The sequence below is a fragment of the Cervus elaphus genome, chromosome 22, assembly GCF_910594005.1.
Source record: "Cervus elaphus chromosome 22, mCerEla1.1, whole genome shotgun sequence".
Lineage (NCBI taxonomy): Eukaryota > Metazoa > Chordata > Mammalia > Artiodactyla > Cervidae > Cervus > Cervus elaphus.
This window is the reverse complement of record NC_057836.1, coordinates 56,030,187-56,048,136: the sequence shown is the minus strand read 5'-3', so window position 1 is coordinate 56,048,136 and position 17,950 is coordinate 56,030,187. Positions and strand designations below refer to the sequence as shown.

The window sequence follows — 17,950 nt, the reverse complement described above, 5'->3', positions numbered from 1 at the left end:
AACTTCTAAGCCTTTCAGAGCAAAGGAAACCATAAACGAAATGAAAAGACAACATACAGACCAGGAGAAAATATTTGCAAAATGATGTGACCCATACAACTTGACTTCCAAAATATAAAAACATCTTATACAACTCAATAATGAAAAAAAAAAAGCCCAATCAAAAAGTAGGCAGAACACCTAAAAGGACATTTCCTCAAAGACAACGGCCAATAGGCATATGAAAGATGCTTAACACTGCTAATTATTAAAGAAATGCAAATCAAAACTACAGTGAGGTACCACCTCACACAAATCAGAATGGCTATCATTAAAAAGTCTACAAATAAATGCTAGAGAAGGTATGGAGAAAAGAGAACCCTCCTATGGCTGTTGGTAGGAATGTGAAGTGGAACAGCCACTATGGAAAACAGTATGGAAGTTACTGAGAAAACTACCAATAGAACTGTATGACCCAGCAACACCACTCTTGTGCAGATATCCAGACAAATATATAATTCAGAAAGATACATGCACCCCTGTGTTTATAATAGCACTATTCACAATAGCCAAGACATGAAAATAACCTAAATGTCCACTGACAGATGAATATATAAAGAAGATACTGTACATATATACAATGGAATACTACTCAGCCATAAAAAGAATGAAATAATGTCATTTGCAGCAAAATGAATGAACCTAGAGATTATCATACTAAGTGAAGGAAGCCAGAAAGAAAAATATTTATATGTGGAATCTAAAATATGACACAAATGGACATATCTATGAAACAGACTCACAGAGAAAACAGACTTGTAGTTGCCGAGGAGGAGGAGGATAGGGGAGGGAAGGATGGGGAGTTTGGGGTTATCAGGTGCACACTCTTATGGAGAGAATGGATAAACAAGGCCCTACTGTATAGCACGGACTTCCCTGGTAGCTCGGCTGGCCAAGAATCTGCCTGCAATGCAGGAGACCCTGGTTTGATTCCTGGGTCGAACATCCCCTGGAGAAGGGATGGGCTAACCACTTCAGTATTTGTGGGCTTCCCTTGTAGCTCAGCAGAGAAAGCAATGGCACCCCACTCCAGTACTCTTGCCTGGAGAATCCCATGGATGGAGGCGCCTGGTGGGCTGCTGTCTATGGGGTCGCACAGAGTCGGCCACGACTTCAGTGACTTAGCAGCAGCAGCAGCTTGTAGCTCAGCTGGTAAAGAATCCACCTGCATTGTAGGAGACCTGGGCTTGATCCCTGGGTTAGGAAGAACCCCTGGCGGAGGGCATGGCAACCCACGCCAGTATCCTTGCTTGGAGAATCCTCATGGACAGAGGAGCCTGGCGAGTTGCAGTCCATGGGGTCACAGAGTCAGACAGGACTGAGCGACTAAGCATGCACTGGATAGCACAGGAAACTGTATTTAATATCTTGTGATAAACCATAATGCAAAAGAATATGAAAAAGAATATAAACCGAATCACTTTGTTGTACAGCAGAAATTAATGCAACATTGTAAATCAATTATACCTCAGTAAAATTTAAAAAATAACAGTACACAGTCACAGGAGGTCGGAGCCTCTACCCCCAGCCCTGGCCTTGGGAAAGCTAGCTGATGCTTGTGATCCGTTGGGTCACAGTAAGCACCTGGGTGTCCCTTCACATGCTGGCCCAAACCACAGACTTGACAACCACACTTTCATCTCTGGTTGCTACTTCGCTTGGGCATAAATCCAAAATCATTTAGTTTTACATTCACTACCTCCCATCCCTCAAATGCTGTAACCAGGTTGTCTCTGACCCTGGCTCCTAGCTTACTGGAAAATACCTACCTTGGCCTTTCCAGCGTGACTCTTTTTGAGATCACACTTATTACAGCAACTGACTTTGAGTACTGTCTACCTTACATAGACCGCAATGAAAGAAGGAAGCCAGAGTCACTGTATGTGTCTTCAGGGGGTGACTACTGGGAAGAGTATGCTCTGAGCCTGTTTTCTTCTTTCAAAATGGGGATAGTAACACATGATGTATGCACCTTACTGGATTACTTTGATAATCATTCATAATCACATTTACCCTAATGACAATATCAGCTAACTATTATTCATTGTGTGCCATGTTGCACATGGACTGTCTCATTTAATCCTAACAGCAACCCTGTGGAAGTTACATTAAACAGCTGTGGGGCCACTATCATCTCTGTTTTGCATGTCAGAGAATTAAGCTCAGGAAGGTTAAATAACTTGTTCATGAAGACAGCACCTGGCTGAGCTGGGCTCTAAATCCAGTTGTCCCAAGAGGCTGTGCTCTTGACCACTGTACCTTAGAATTATACTTAAGATTGGCTCAGACGGTAAAGAATCTGTCTGCAATGTGGGACACCTGGGTTTGCAAAGATTCCGTGGAGAGGGAAATTGCAACCCACTCCAATATGCTTGCCTGGAGAATTCCACGGACAGAGGAGCCTGGTAGGCTACAGTCCATGGGGTCGCAAAGAGTCGGACACGACTGAGCAACTAGCACTTTCACTTCCTCTCTAGATAGAAGACTTCTGCATACCTAAATAGACGTTAAAGAATACATACAGATGGCCATTAGGCACATGGAAAGATGTTCAACATTGCTAATTACCAGAGAAATGCAAATTAAAACTACATACAATGAGGTACTACCTCACAGTGGTCAGAATGGCCATCATTCAAAGTCTACAAAGAATAAATGCAGCAGAGGGTGTGGGGGAAGGGAACCTTCTATACTGTTGGTGGGTACTATGGAAAACAGTATGGTGGTTCCTTAAAAAACTAAAAATAGGGTTACTATATGATCCAGCAATCTCACTGCTGGGCATATTTCCAGAGAAAACTGTAACTTGAAAAGATAACATGCACCCAATGTTCACAGCAGCACTATTTACGATAGCCAAGACATGGAGACAACCTACATGTCTATCAACAGATGAATGGATAAAGATGTAGTATGCCTCTCTCTCTCTGTATATATATAGATGGATGAATAGATATAGATATAGATGGCTTCTCTGGTGGCTCAGACAGTAAAGAATCGCCTGCAATGCAGGAGACCTGGGTTCTAGGATGTAGTGTGTGTGTATATATACACACACATACACACGATGGAATACTACACAGCCATAAAAAGAATGAAATAATTCCACTTGCAGCAATGTGATAGAAGATTATCATACTACCAGAAATAAGTCAGAGAAAGACAAATACCATATGATATCACTTATATGGGGAGTCTAAAGTATGATACAAAGGAACTTATCTACAAACGGAGACAGACTCCCAGACCTAGAAAACAGACTTATGGACACTGAAAGGGATAAGTGGGGGAGGAATAAATCAGGAATTTGAGATGAACAGAGTCACACTACTACAAATAAAATAGATAAGCAACAAGGACCTGCTGTATAGCACAGGGAACTATATTCAATATCTTATAATAAACTATAATGAAAAAAATGTATGTATAACTGAATTGCTTTGTTGTACACCAGAAACTAACACAACATTATAAATTAACTATACTTCAATAAAAAAATAGAAGACCTCTTCAAACTCCTGAAAAAGAAGAAACCTTAACATTAAATACAGAAGCTCCTGGGTGACAGATGCATCTTGGCTGGTGAGGGTTCCATGCTTGGAGCATGTCTCCATCAGGCAGGAGGTGTTCTCTAGGCAGAGGATGTTCTCTACAACTTCACACAAACTGTTAACACAGGGATTCTCAGCTGGTGGCCCTGCCCCTTGCATGGTGAGGGATGATATAAGGGATGAGAGCCAACTCTTCCTCTCCAATGGAGTGTCTTTGGGGTGAAAGCAGGGAATCTCAATTCAATGGGGACACCTGTCCCAGAGGGCACATTATAATCTCCAAAGGCCTTCCCCTCCTCCACCCCCTAGGATTTTGATCTGTGGATTACATGAGAGGGCCACCATATTTTAAGGATAGATTTTAAGTATAATCCAAGGATGCAAACTTGTTATTCTGTGGAAACTAGAGAGGCCTGCAGGCCAGCCTGTATTTACTGTGAGCTTCTTAAGGCAGCCAGGGCTGGCAGTTGAACGTCAATCACCATGGATATTTACCAAGCTACTTCCTTATGTCGAGGGCTGAGTCCTTGGTGCCGGCCCTCTAACAGGTGTCCAGGAATTGCCCCCTGAATGATGCCAGGGAGAGGGGGCTTAGTATACAGACAGAGAGGTGCCCCTCATCGTCCTCCTGCATCTCATCTGGCGCTCTCATCAATCTGATGTCAGAATAACTGCTGCGGAGACTATAGGTAGCCTGTCCCCTAGGGAAAATTCTGGCCACCCAGGTAAATAATTTATATTAATTGGCACATCACTAGGATTTTTCTGTGTTGGAAACTCCTAGTTTGAAAAGCTTTTGGGCTCAAGGGTTCAATGGCATATTTGCAAGAATATTCATCACAGTGTTAAAAATGTCCTTAATAGGGAGTTGATTAAATATACTACATAGATCTACACAGGGGCTACTAGGCAGCCATTTAAGATGAAAACAGACGCATTTAAAAGACTGATTAAAAGACTCAGTAAAAATTATGTATACATACAAACATAGATGGTATCTATGTGCATAGAAAATGGATATATATTAAAATGTTATTAAATGGTTATCATTGAGTGTTGAGATCACTGAGTGTTAAGGACAGTTTTTTTTTTTTATACTTCTTTGTATGTTTTGAACTTCATTCAAATGAAAATGAATAATTTTACAATCATAAAATAATAAGCTTTTGCATTTGAGAATTAAAAATAAGAGAAAATCTAGCTCATATCTATCACCTGCCTCTTTGTTCTTTGGCAGAGAAGGCTGGGAACTTCTCCAGGCAAAATCCAGACCCAGTATTTTGGTGTTTCCATGACTCACCCCCATGAACCAGTGGCGCTGGCCATCCATTTGGTCAAAACTCTCATTTAAGCTCTTCAGTTTTCTATTGGATGTAAATTCTAGCATCTGCTCAGCTGAATTTTAGAATATTCAGTTCTTCCTTTGACCTGAAACCCCAATACCTCGACTCCCAAGTCCAGAGCAAAAAGTCAACTCTTCTGTTCAATTTCTATCAAACCTAGCTGGAAAATGTTCTATGTGGACATTAACTTATGAACACATAGTCAATCCACTTTTGTAGCTGTGCTAGTTTTGATCCCTGCACCAAATCCGACCACCTGTGAACTTGAGCCACATTCTACTTCCTCTCCTCTCATATAGATGATAAAGCAGTAGTAACAACTATCACAAGACTTTGCCAAGCTCATCCCAGAGATGAGCTAAATGCCAGATGTCTAACCCTCACAACCACCGTGTAGAGGAGGACTTATCTCCATTTTATGTGTGAGAAATTCAGGATTAGTGAGATTACCTTGGCCAAATTCACACAGCTAATAAGGGGAAGAGCCAGGATTCAAGCCCATTTCTGACTTTAGATAAGACTGTCTTATGCCACCAGGCTGCCCTGCCATATTGTTTTCATGAATCCACTGGTGTTCTGCCTCCACTTGCACTGAGGGACCCTCTGAGGAACTGTCTTATGTTTTGGAGATTTGGCATATGAATGTTGGTGAAGACACCATCACACAATATCCCCTCTTGGAGACCCAGGAAGAAAAGTTCTTCACCATCACATCAAAAAGAATAAAATAGGTATAAACCTAAGGAGGCAAAACAGCTGTACTCTGAAAACTATAGGATGCTGATGAAGGAAATGAAAGATGACACAGATGGAAAGATACACCATGGTCTTGGATTGGAAGAATCAATATTGTTAAAATGACCATACCTCCCCCAAAGCAATCTATAGATTCTATGCAATACCTATCAAATTACCAATGGCATTTTTCACAGAACTGGGAAAAATTTAAATTTGCATGGAAACACAGAACACCCCAAACAGCCAGAACAACTGTGAGAGAGAAGCACAGAGCTAGAGGGATCCGGCGCCCTGGCTTCCAACTGTGTGACAAAACCACACCAATCAGAACAGCGTGGTGCTGGTGCAAAGACAGACATTAGAGCGTCAGAGGCCAGAAACAAACCCACACATTGTGGGCAACTGATCCACAACAGAACACAAAATGGAGAAAGGACAGTCTTTTCAATAAGCGGTGCTGGGAAAACTGGGCAGCTACATATAAAAACATGAAATTAAAATATTCTCTAACACCATATAAAAATGAACTAAAAATGGACTAAAGACCTAAATGTAAGACTAGTATACTCTAAACTCCTAGATACTATAAAAGTCCTAGAGGAAAATATAGGCAGAATACTTTTTGACATGAATTACAGCAACATATATTTTTTGGATTCATCTCCTAGAGTAATGGAAACAAAAGCAAAAATAAATCGAACCTAATTAAACTTAAAAGCCTTTGCATAGCAAAGGAAACCATAAACAAGACTAAAAGACAACCTACAGAATGGGAGAAAATATTTGTGAATGATGCAACCAACAAGGCATTAATTTCCAAAATACACATAAAGAACCCAATCAAAAAATGGGCAGAAGACTTAAATAGACATTTCTCCAAAGATGATATACAAATGGTCATTAAAAGATTAATGATTAAAAGATGCTCAGCATTGCTAACAGAGAAATGCAAATCTAAACTACAATGATGTAGCACCTCACACTGGTCAGAATGGCCATCATCAAAAAGTCCACAAATAATAAATGCTGGAGAGGGTGTGGAATAAAAGGAACCCTTCCACACTGTTAGTGGAAATGTAAATTGGTGCTGCTGCTATGAAGAACCGTATGGAGGTTCCTTAAAAAAACACCCTAAAAATAGAAGCACCATATGATCCAGCAATCCCATTCTTGGGCATATATCCAGAAAAGACAGGAACTCTTAATTTGCAGATACATGCACCTCAATGTTCAAAGCAGTGCTATGACAGTAGCCAAGACATGGAAGCAACCTAAATGTCCACTGATGAATGAATGAAGATGTGGCGCTCACACAGACACTCACAGGACTCTTAGCCATAAAAAAGAATGAGATAATGCCATTTTCAGCAAGATGGATGGACCTGGAGATGATCATACTAAGTGAAGTCGGACAGACAACTATCATATGTTATCACTTATACGTCAACTCTAACAAAATGATCCAAAGAACTTGTTTACAAAACAGAACCAGACTCACAAACATAGAAAACAAACATGGTTGCCAAACGGGGACCAGAGGGAATAAATTAGTAATTTGGGATTAACAGATACATACGACTATCTATAAGATAAATAACAAGGGCCTATACTATATAGTGCAGGGAACTATACTGAATATCTTATAATAATTTATAATGGAAAAGAATCTGAAAAAGGATATATACGTGTGTGTGTGTGTGTCTGGGCTACCCAGCTGGCACTTGCGGCAAAGAATCCGCCTGCTAACGCAGGAGACGCAAGTTCGGTCTGTATATACCTGAGTCACTTTGCTGGACAGCTGGAACTGTAAATCAACAATGCTTCAGTGAAAGCTCTTTCAGACGTCAGTCTCACTGAAGCTTTGTCTTCTGAGAGGACGAGGTATAATCAACAAAGAAATATCAAGCACATGATGATTGTGTTTTCCTATTTACCTTGACTTCCAGGAAGCTCAGAGCCAAATCTCTGGCTCATTTCTAAAGGCTACGTAGAATTCTGCGGTCTGTTATGCTGATGCTAAAACTTTCCCCTGGGTCTTGATCTTCCTTTTAGTGTGTATTTTCCCTACTTCACGTCCATGTGTTATCTATTTTCAGATGTATCATTCAGATGTACATTCGTGTACACTGCCTTAAGTCCTATATGAAAGGAGACATAGTATAAATGCTGGCTGTTTGTTCACTTAAACATTTACTTGAGAGCTTATTTTGTTTAACTCTTTACTGAAAAGTGACTAACAAGGTACATCAGACATGAGTTCCCACATCATCTGGTGAAAGTGACAGAAAAGGAAGTGTGCTGAGAGCAGAGGGGATACCATAAAGGGACAGGGCCCTGCTGGCTCAGGCTGGGAGGCTGCTGTGTACAAGTGGGCCATTCTGATCTGTCCACGGGCACTTTCCCATTAGCACTGAAAAGTCCCATTGCATTTTAGTGACTAAAATGGAAAGAACTAATCATTGTAGTCCATAGTCTCAGAAAGCTACAGGACCTGAGGATTTGGCTCCCAGGAGCCAGCAGGGGCAATTGCTGAGGTCAGCAGAGGCCATCCCCACTTGAAGAGGGTGCAAACAACATGTGAGGAAAAGAGGGCTCTGTGCAAGGAAGCCCCGGGTGGGGCCAGGAAACTCGGGGCGTCAAGAGGAGCCTCTGCCTGGATCACCTGCCTGGGCAGCGTGTGCGCGGGGCTGCCTGCCTCTGCACCGTCACTGCTGCTGAGGGGAAGGCAGTAAGCACGGGGTCTGGTCCTGGTGACCTTCAGCTCCTTCTCCGCCTGGGAGCTCCAGGAGCCTCTGATTAGAAGCTGCTGTCTTTTACCCAACCAATGACGGATTCAGTTTAGAGATGTATGTACAGTTGATCCCAGGTTTAAACAACAGCATTTTACCAAAGGCTGGACTGCAAGTCTTATTAATCCACCAGCCGGTGCACAAAGGTGCAATGACCAGGAGCCTGGCTTTCACCATGGCAACAATCACCCCAAAACACCCTAAATGGCTGCGGTTTCTGTCTGGTATCAGATGGCTTTTATTCTGGCCATGTGCCCTTCTCTTACCTCTCCCTTTGCCTGGGGAGTTTACTGCTCATCCTTGAGGAATCACCTGGCCATTTTATCTTCTGGGAGCCTGCCCTGAATCACCCTCCCTGGCGCCCCAGGCCTGAGACAGGTGCCTCCAAAGTGCCCTGGGCACGTGCCACTGACTGGTGGCATTTACTAGGATTTTCTTTTTATAGGTCCAACTCCCCCGGCCAGCTGAGTTCCTTGAGGGCTCTGCTCTCATTTGACTCCATCTCTAGGGCTCAGGACATAGCAGGTGCTCAAGCTGCCCAGAAGGTTCCTAAGATAAGGGGATTTACCCCCAAGGGTAAGATAAAAGTAACAGGGTGGCCAGAGCCAGTTCTGTCTTCTTTCCCACAGGCAGACCTGGGTGAACAAATGATGAACCAATGCAGGTGATGCCCTTTGGGCCAAAAGACAAAGGCAAGTGTTTTACAATATGTGTCTGTGCAAGATCTCCAGAAAGAAGCCATACTTCTCCTTTAGCTGTATTTTGCTTGTGTGTCTTGTTTTTTTTTAAGAACCAGGGTAGGCTTCATCTACAACTTGCTTCACCCACGTCTTGAGGCAAAAATAACTGAAAATATTCTGGGTATGTTCACAGAATTCATTGATATCTCCTTACCTCTACCTAGTTAAGTCTCTCAAGTAAAGTCAGCAATTTCATCTCGACAGATTATATTTACAGAATGGACTTCCCAGGTGGCGCTAGTGGTAAAGAACCTGCCTGCCAGTGCAGAAGACCTGGGTCAGGAAGATCCCCTGGAGGAGGGCATGGCAACCCACTCCAGTTTTCTTGCTTGGAGAATCCCATGGACAGAGGAGCCTGGTGGGCTATAGTCCATAGAGTTGCAGAGAGTCAGACACCACTGAAACAACTTAGCAAACACACATTTACAAAAACAAACACTGCTTAATCACAGGTCTTCAGCATTTAGAAATTAAGTATTAGGCATCCCACTAAGATGCCTATCTAGTCCAGGGCTGACATGGCAATTGGATAAAACACAGAGAACCTCTTTAGGGCTAATTCCAGCTAACTAAAAATCATGAAATTAATATTTCTCTCTACATGTAACAGGGGTCTATGCAGAAAGTTTTGAAAATACATAAAGAAATTAAAGAATTCTACTGCTGGGATACAGCCACTGCTATATTTTGGTTTATTTTATATTTGTATATATCCATGATTACTTTTATAAGCTATATGAATATTTATAAAAACAAAATTAGAATGATACTTTATGTGCAGTTTCACGAGTTGCTTTTTCATGCAACATTAAATCATGAATGATTTTTGCATGCCAATAAATGGTCTTCAAGAACCAGATTTTTAAAGGTAGCAGAGCGCTCCGCCACATCTACTAAGGTTTAGAGTCATGCCTTGCCCCGAGTTCATGAGGGTCAGCAGCTCAGTGAAAGACTGAGAAAGGAGGTTGGGCCCCAGCTCCGTAAGTCAGGACTTGCTTTCTCATAAAGGCCCAGGTTCCCTGCAGCATGCACGTCCTGTGGTCACCTGTTCACACGGAACCGCAGCCCACGGAGGCTGGACGGCAGGCCTCTCACACCTTCGCCAGAGAGGCTGGGCTGCCTGGGCAGAAGGGGAGCCTGACCCATCTCTGTCGTGTGACTCAGCAGAGATTTGGGGAAAGAGTGTGCAGGAGGGAGGTTTGCTAGATTTCAACTCCTCCCTACTCTTCCAAAATAAAAGCTCTGAATAGAAGCTACTGTAAACCCTTCACCAACTCGTGATGCCTCTGAAAAGGGGCACTTACCAAATTTTAACCCTTTTGAAAATCTTTCTCAAAGGGACAAGTCAGTTGATAAAAATGAGCTTTTCATTGCTCATGGCAGATGCCTGTCTAATGCCTGACCTCATCTTTCCAAAGTGCATTAATGAACTGTTGCACCTCCAGGAGGACCACGTGTTTTCACACAAATTCAACATTCAAACTCAATCCCCTGCTCTGGGTGCTCCTGCCCTGCTGCGGGCTGGCACAGCTGCATGGACAGGATTTGACTGCAACTGTCTGTCACGTCTAAAACTCAATATTAAAAAAACTAAGCTCATGGCTTCTGGTCCCATCACTTCATGGTAAATTGAAGGGGAAAAGGTGGAAGCAGTGACAGATTTCCTCTCTTGGGCTCTAAAATCACTGTGGACAGTGACTGCAGCCATGAAATTAGAAGATGGTTGATGGTTGCTTCTTGGCAGGAAAGCTATGATAAATCTAGACAGTGTGTTACAAAGCAAAGGCATCATTTTGCCAACAAAGGGCCATTTAGTCAAAGGCTATACTCTTTCCAGTAGTCATGTATGGATGTGAGAGCTGGACCACAAAGAATGCAGAGTGCTGAAGAATTGATGCTTTTGAACTGTGGTTCTGGAGAGGACTCCTGAGAGTCCCTTGGACAGCAAGGAGATCCAACCAGTCAGTCCTAAAGGAAAGCAGTCCTGAATATTCATTGGAAGGACCGATGCTGAAGCTGAAGCTCCAACACTTTGGCCATCTGATGGGAACAGCTGACTCACTGGAAAAGACCCCGCTGCTGGGAAAGATTGGAGGCAGAAGAAGAGAGTTAAAGAAGATGAGATGGTTGGATTGCATCACTGATTCAATGGACATAAACTTGGGCAAACTCTGGGAGCTGGTGAGAGGTAGGGAGGTCTGGCGTGCTGTAGTCCATGGGCTCTCAAAGAGTTGGACATGACCTGGTGACTAAACAACAACAATCATCTACTATATCCCTTTCGAGAAATCTGTTTGCAGGTCAAGAAGCAACAGTTAGAACTGGACATGGAACAACAGACTGGTTCTGAATTTGGAAAGGAGTACGTCAAGGCTGTATGTTTTCACCCTGCTTCTTTAACTTATATACGAAATGCCAGACAGAATGAAGCACGAGCTGGAATCAAGATTGCAGGGAGAAATATCAATAACCTCAGATAAGCAGATAACACCACCCTTATGGCAGAGAGCAAAGAGGAACTAAAGAGCCTCTTGATGAAAGTGAAAGAGGAGAGTGAAAAACTTGGCTTAAAACTCAATATTCAGAAAACACATGTACACCCATGGCTGAGTCATGTCAATGTATGGCAAAACCACCACAATATTGTAAAGTAATTAGTTTCCAATTAAAATAAATAAATAAACTTAAAAAAACCTCAACATTCAAAAAACAAAGATCATGGCATCTGGTCCCATCACTTCATGGCAAATAGATGGGAAAACAATGGAAACAGTGAGACTTTATTTTCTTGGCCTCCAGAATCACTGCAGATGGTGACTGCAGCCATGAAATTAAAAGACTCCTTGGAAGAAAGTCTCCTTGGAAGAAAAGCTGTAACAAACCTAGATAGCATATTGAAAAGCAGAGACATTACTTTATGGACAAAGGTCCATCTAGTCAAAGCTATGGTTTTTCCAATAGTCATGTATGGATGTGAGAGTTGAACCATAAATAAAGCTGAGCATCAAAGAACTGATGTTTTTGAACTGTGGTGTTGGAGGAGACTCTTGAGAGTCTCTTGAACTGCAAGGAGATCCAACCAGTCCATCCTAAAGGAAGTCAGTCCTGAATATTTATTGGAAGGACCGATACTGAAGCTCCAGTCCTTTGGCCACCCGATGCGAAGAACTGACTCACTGGAAAAGACCTTGATGCTGGGAAAGATTGAAGGCAGGAGAAAGGGACGACAGAGGATGAGATGGTTAGATGGCATCACCAACTTGATGGACATGAGTTTAAGCAAGCTCTGGGGGTTGGTGATGGACAGGGACGCCTGGCATGCTGCAGTCCATGGGGTCACAAAGAGTCAGACACAACTGACGACTGAACCCTTTTGAAACTCTGAGATCTTAGGGAGCAGGGCCATGTAACTGACTCAGGGTAGTTAGTTCAGTCACTCAGTTGTGTCCAATTCAGGGTAGGCACTCTATAAATGTAGAAATTGTGGGGTCCTATCTCAAGGCCACAAGTGCGAGGCTTTGCACCAAGGCCAGAGACACGGAGTCCAGAACCAAGGCCACCTCTGAAGCTGACTGAGCCCCTTCATAACCGTCGCCAAACGCTCCCGTCCACCCTGATCATCACCAGCAAGCTTCCTGACCCTAAATGAGGCAAAAATGCCCACCCCCGTACTTAGCCTACAGCACCCAAACCAATCACCTAACACCATCCTTCCAGCAGGAATTTCCTTTGTCTTGAGGCTATAAAAATTGACTATTAACCCACAGAAAGCCTCCGCTCTCCCTTGAGCCCGCCCGCTATCCTAGCAGCATCCTACCGGCTCTCTCTGGGTGTCAGGAGGTCAGCCCACTGCGTTTGCAGCGCCTGTATTACCTCTGCTCCCTGCTCTTAATAAACTCACTCCCTTCTGAAATGCTCTGTCTGGAAATTCTTTTCCAACTTGCGCTTGAACTGCCAGCACAGAAATGTGTTTTATACAGGCTTGGATTTTCCCCTCAGGTGTGGGACACTGCGGCAGCAAATATATGTTATAAACCAAAGCCTCACACAGGGTCCGGTAAGAAAGACCACAAGCACCACCATAACTGCAGCTGCACCTCCCCGCCCGCCCCGGCCGCTCAGATGGACTGAACGCCATGTGCCATGTGTCCCTGAGCAGACGGGGACCTGTGTCATCTCACTGAATCCTCACAGTAACCCCAGGAGCAGGCTGCGGTTATCTCTCGTCTACAGATGAGGAAACAGCTAAGAGGCATTCCTGCCCAAACGATGAACCTAAGAAGTGCAGACCTGGGATTTGAAACCAGGCTGATCCTGCCAATATTGTGAACGTGATCATACTACCCAAAGCAGTCTACAGATTCAATGCAATCCCTATCAAATTACCTAACAGCATTTTTCACAGAACTAGAACAAAAAATTTCACAATTCGTATGGAAACACAAAAGACCCCAAATAGCAAAAGCAATCTTTTTTTTCCCCCATTTATTTTTATTAGTTAGAGGCTAATTACTTTACAATATTGTAGTGGTTTTTGCCATACATTGACATGAATCAGCCATGGATTTACATGTGTTCCCCATCCTGATCCCCCCTCCCACCTCCCTCCCCATCCCATCCCTCTGGGTCTTCCCAGTGCACCAGCCCCGAGCACTTGTCTCATGCATCCAACCTGGGCTGGTGATCTGTTTCACCCCTGATAATATACATGCTTCGATGCTGTTCTCTCTAAACATCCCACCCTCGCCTTCTCCCACAGAGTCCGAAAGGCAATCTTGAGAAAGCAGAATGGAGCTGGAGGAATCAACCCTCCTGACTTCAGACTATCCTACAGTTACAGTCATCAAGATCACATCGTGTTGGCACAAAAACAGAAATATAGACCAATGGAACAAGACAGAAAGCCTAAAGATAACCCACACACCCATGGGCACCTTATCTTTTGACAAAGAAGGCAATAATACACAATGGAGAAAAGATAATCTCTTCAATAAGTAGTGCTGGGAAAGCTGGACAGCTATGTGTAAAATAATGAAATTAGAACACTAACACCATACACAAAGATAAACTCAAAATGGATTAATGACCTAAATGTAAGACCAGAGACTATAAAACTTTCAGAGGAAAAAATAGGCAGAACACTCTTTGACATAAATCACAGCAAGATCCTCTACGACCCATCTCCTAGAGTAATGGAAATAAAAACAAAAATAAATAAATGGGACCTAATTAAACTTAAAACCTTTCATACAGGAAAGGAAACCACAAACAAGATAAAAAGACAACCCTCAGACTGGGAGAAAATAATTGCAAATGAAGCAACTGACAAAGGATTAATCTCTAAAGTATATAAGCAGCTCATGCAGTTCAATATCAGAAAAACAAACAACTCAATCAAAAAAAGGGCAGAAGACCTAAACATATTTTTCCAAAGACATACAGACGGCTAATAAACACATGAAAAAATGCTCAACATCACTTATTATTAGAGAAATGCAAATCAAAGAATTGATGCTTTTGAACTGTGGTGCTAGAGAAGACTCTTGAGAGTCCCTTGGACAGCAAAGAGATCAAAACAATCAATCCTAAAGGAAATCAACCCTGAATATTCACTGGAAGGACTGATGTTGAAGCTCCAATACTTTGGCCACTTGATGCAAAGAGCTGACATTAGAAAAGACCCTGATGCTGGGAAAGATTGAGGGCAGGAGGAGAAGGGGGTGACAGAGGATGAGATGGTTGGATGGCATCACTGACTCAATGGACATGAGTTTGGGCAAACTCTGGGAGATGATGAAGGATAGGGCAGCCTGGTGTGCTGTAGTCCATGGGGCTGCAGAGTCAAACATGACTTAGCGACTGAACAACAATAAGAAATCAAAACTACAATGAGCTATCACCTCACACCGGCCAGAAAGGCCATCATCAAAGCTACAAACAATAAATCCTGGAGAGGATATGGAGGAAAGGGAACCCTCCTGCACTGTTGGTGGGAATGTAAACTGATACAGCCACCTTGGAGAACAATATGGAGATTTATTTAAAAATCAGGAATAAAACTGCCATATGACCCAGCAATCCCACTACTGGGCACATATCCTGAGAAAATCGTAACTGAAAAAGACACATGTACCCCAATGTTCACTGCAGCACTATTTACAATATCCAGGACAGGGAAGCGATCTAGACCCTTGACAGATGAATGAAAGTTGTGGTACATATATATAATAGAATATTACTCAGCCATAAAAACAAATAAAGATGAGTCAGTTCCAGGGAGGTGGATGAACCTAGAGTCTGTTGTACAGAGTGAAGTCAGTCAGAAAGAGAAAAACAAGTATCATATATTAACACAGATACATGGAATTTAGAAAACGGTACTGACGATCGTATCTGCAGGGCAGGAAGAAAGACTCAGACGTGGAGAACAGATTCATGGACACAGCGGGGGCAGGAGGGGGGCACGATTTGAGAGTGTAGCACTGAAATACATACATCACCACATGGAAATTGCTTCGCTAAGGGGAAGTGTGTGTAGTGCAGGGCGCTCAGCTTGGTGTCTGCAACAGTCTACAGAGGCGGGGCGCGGCAGGAGGCGGGAGGGAGGATCCAGGAGGGAGGGAACATAGGCATGCCTGTGGCTGATTCATGCCGACGGATGGCAGAAACCAACACAAGACTGGAAGGCAATTATCCTCCCGTTAAAAATAAATAAATAAATAAAAATGCCAGACTGGTTCTAAAGACCTCAACCCTAGACATGACATCCGATTTTCAGGTACACAGGAGGAGGTGTAACAAATACGTGTGTGAATACTGTAAAACAATCTGTGAGAAAAAAAATCAGAATGTCTACTTTCTTTCTAACTTAACATAAATTGGGATTGATTTAAGGTTCTGATACCATCCAGCCCCTTCAAAGTGAAAGTGTTAGGCACTCAGTTGTGTCCAACCCTTTGTGACCCCATGGACTGTAGCCCACCAGGCTCCTCTGTCCATGGGATTCTCCAGGCAAGAATACCAGAGGGGGTTGGTTGCCATTCCCTTCTCCAGGGGATCTTCCTGACCCAGGGATCAAACCCAGGTCTCCTGCATTGCAGGCAGATTCTTTACCGCCTGAGCCATCCCCTTATCCCGCGCCACCCCCCCCAGCCCCCCACAAATAGGAATAAGAGAGAAAGTGATTTATTTTCTTAATATTTTTTGGTTTGCTTAATTCTCAACGATTTATGCCAATGGACAGGATGTATTGATAGACGCAATCTATTAACCTATTTTCTGTTTTTTGGCGGTGGCAGAGGGTGGGGTTGGGGTAAGGTGGTGGTATGTAAGGGCTGTAAGGCTGGGGAGTGCTGCCATTTTTATTCAATCACTGATCTTGGGAGCAGGATCTCTACTGCCACAGACCTGTTGGTGAATTTTAGGGACTGTGCCAGGGAGAGGCTTCTACTTAACAGTAGGTTGCTCCTTTGTAAGTGGGAGACTTGCCAGGGAACGTGTTACAGTCCCATCTTAAGGGCTCCATGCACTTCAACATTTTCTTACACGGCCACTCCAGTATTCCTGCCTGGAGAATCCCATGGACAGAGGAGCCTGGTGGGTACAGTCCATGGGGTCACGAACAGTTGGATATGACTGAAGAGACTTAGCACGCACACACATTGCTTTTTAGACATGATGCTATTGCACACTTAACAGGCTACAGGACACTGTACACATAATTTTTATATGCACTGGGGAATCAAAAAATTCATGTGACTTTCTTTATGGTGATACTTGATTCATTGCAGTGATCTGGAAAACCAGACTTGCGGTATCTTTGAGGTTTGCCTATATTGTACATTTGAAAGTTACTGACAGAGCAGATCCTGAAGTTCTTATCACACATACACACGAAAGCCCTTGTGTAAGGATGTGAGGTGATGGCTGTTAACTAAACTTATTGTGTAGCACATGTATCAAATCCTTGTGTTGTATACCTAAAACTCATACTGTGTTATATGCCAACTGTATCTCCATTCAGTTCAGTTCAGTTGCTCAGTTGTGTCCGACGCATTGCGACCCCATGAATCACAGCACGCCAGGCCTCCCTGTCCATCACCAACTCCTGGAGTTTACCCAAACCCATGTCCATTGTGTCGGTGATGCCATCCAGCCATCTCATCCTCTGTCGTCCCCTTCTCCTCCTGCCCCCAATCCCTCCCAGCATCAGGGTCTTTTCCAATGAGTCAACTCTTTGCATGAGGTGGCCAGGGTATTGGAGTTTCAGCTTCAGCATCAGTCCTTCCAAAAATACCCAGGACTGATCTCCTTTAGGACGGACTGGTTGGATCTTCTTGCAGTCCAAGGGACTCTCAAGAGTCTTCTCCAACACCATAGTTCAAAAGCATCAATTTTTCGGTGCTCAGCTATCTCAATTAAACTGGAGAAAAAGAAAGGGCTCAGGAATCTCACTTTCGTTAAACTGATCACAGTGTGGTTGACTCTGGTGTTCTTCTTCCCCTGCACTTAAGTTTGCTGATACTTAGTGATGGAAGAGGTCTATAGAATGCAGTCCGCCAGCCTGCTGACCACATTTTCCTGCATTCTGTCATCTCTCTTCTTCCAGTTTGGATCCTTTCACGGCCCACATTCAACCAAGAAAGTACAGGAAAGAGGGATCCTTGTCTCCCCCACACACCACCCACGGGCATCAAGACTTTGACATTCCCTACATATTTAAGAACTAGTCTAAGCTTCACACACTGAAG

At 43.3% G+C, this 17,950-nt stretch overlaps 1 protein-coding gene across 23 annotated transcripts in view; it reads right to left on the bottom strand.

Annotated features, from left to right (window-relative positions):
* Positions 1-17,950, bottom strand: part of ANKS1B (ankyrin repeat and sterile alpha motif domain containing 1B) — a 1,073,060-nt gene that overhangs the window by 10,450 nt on the left and 1,044,660 nt on the right. The window lies entirely within an intron of this gene.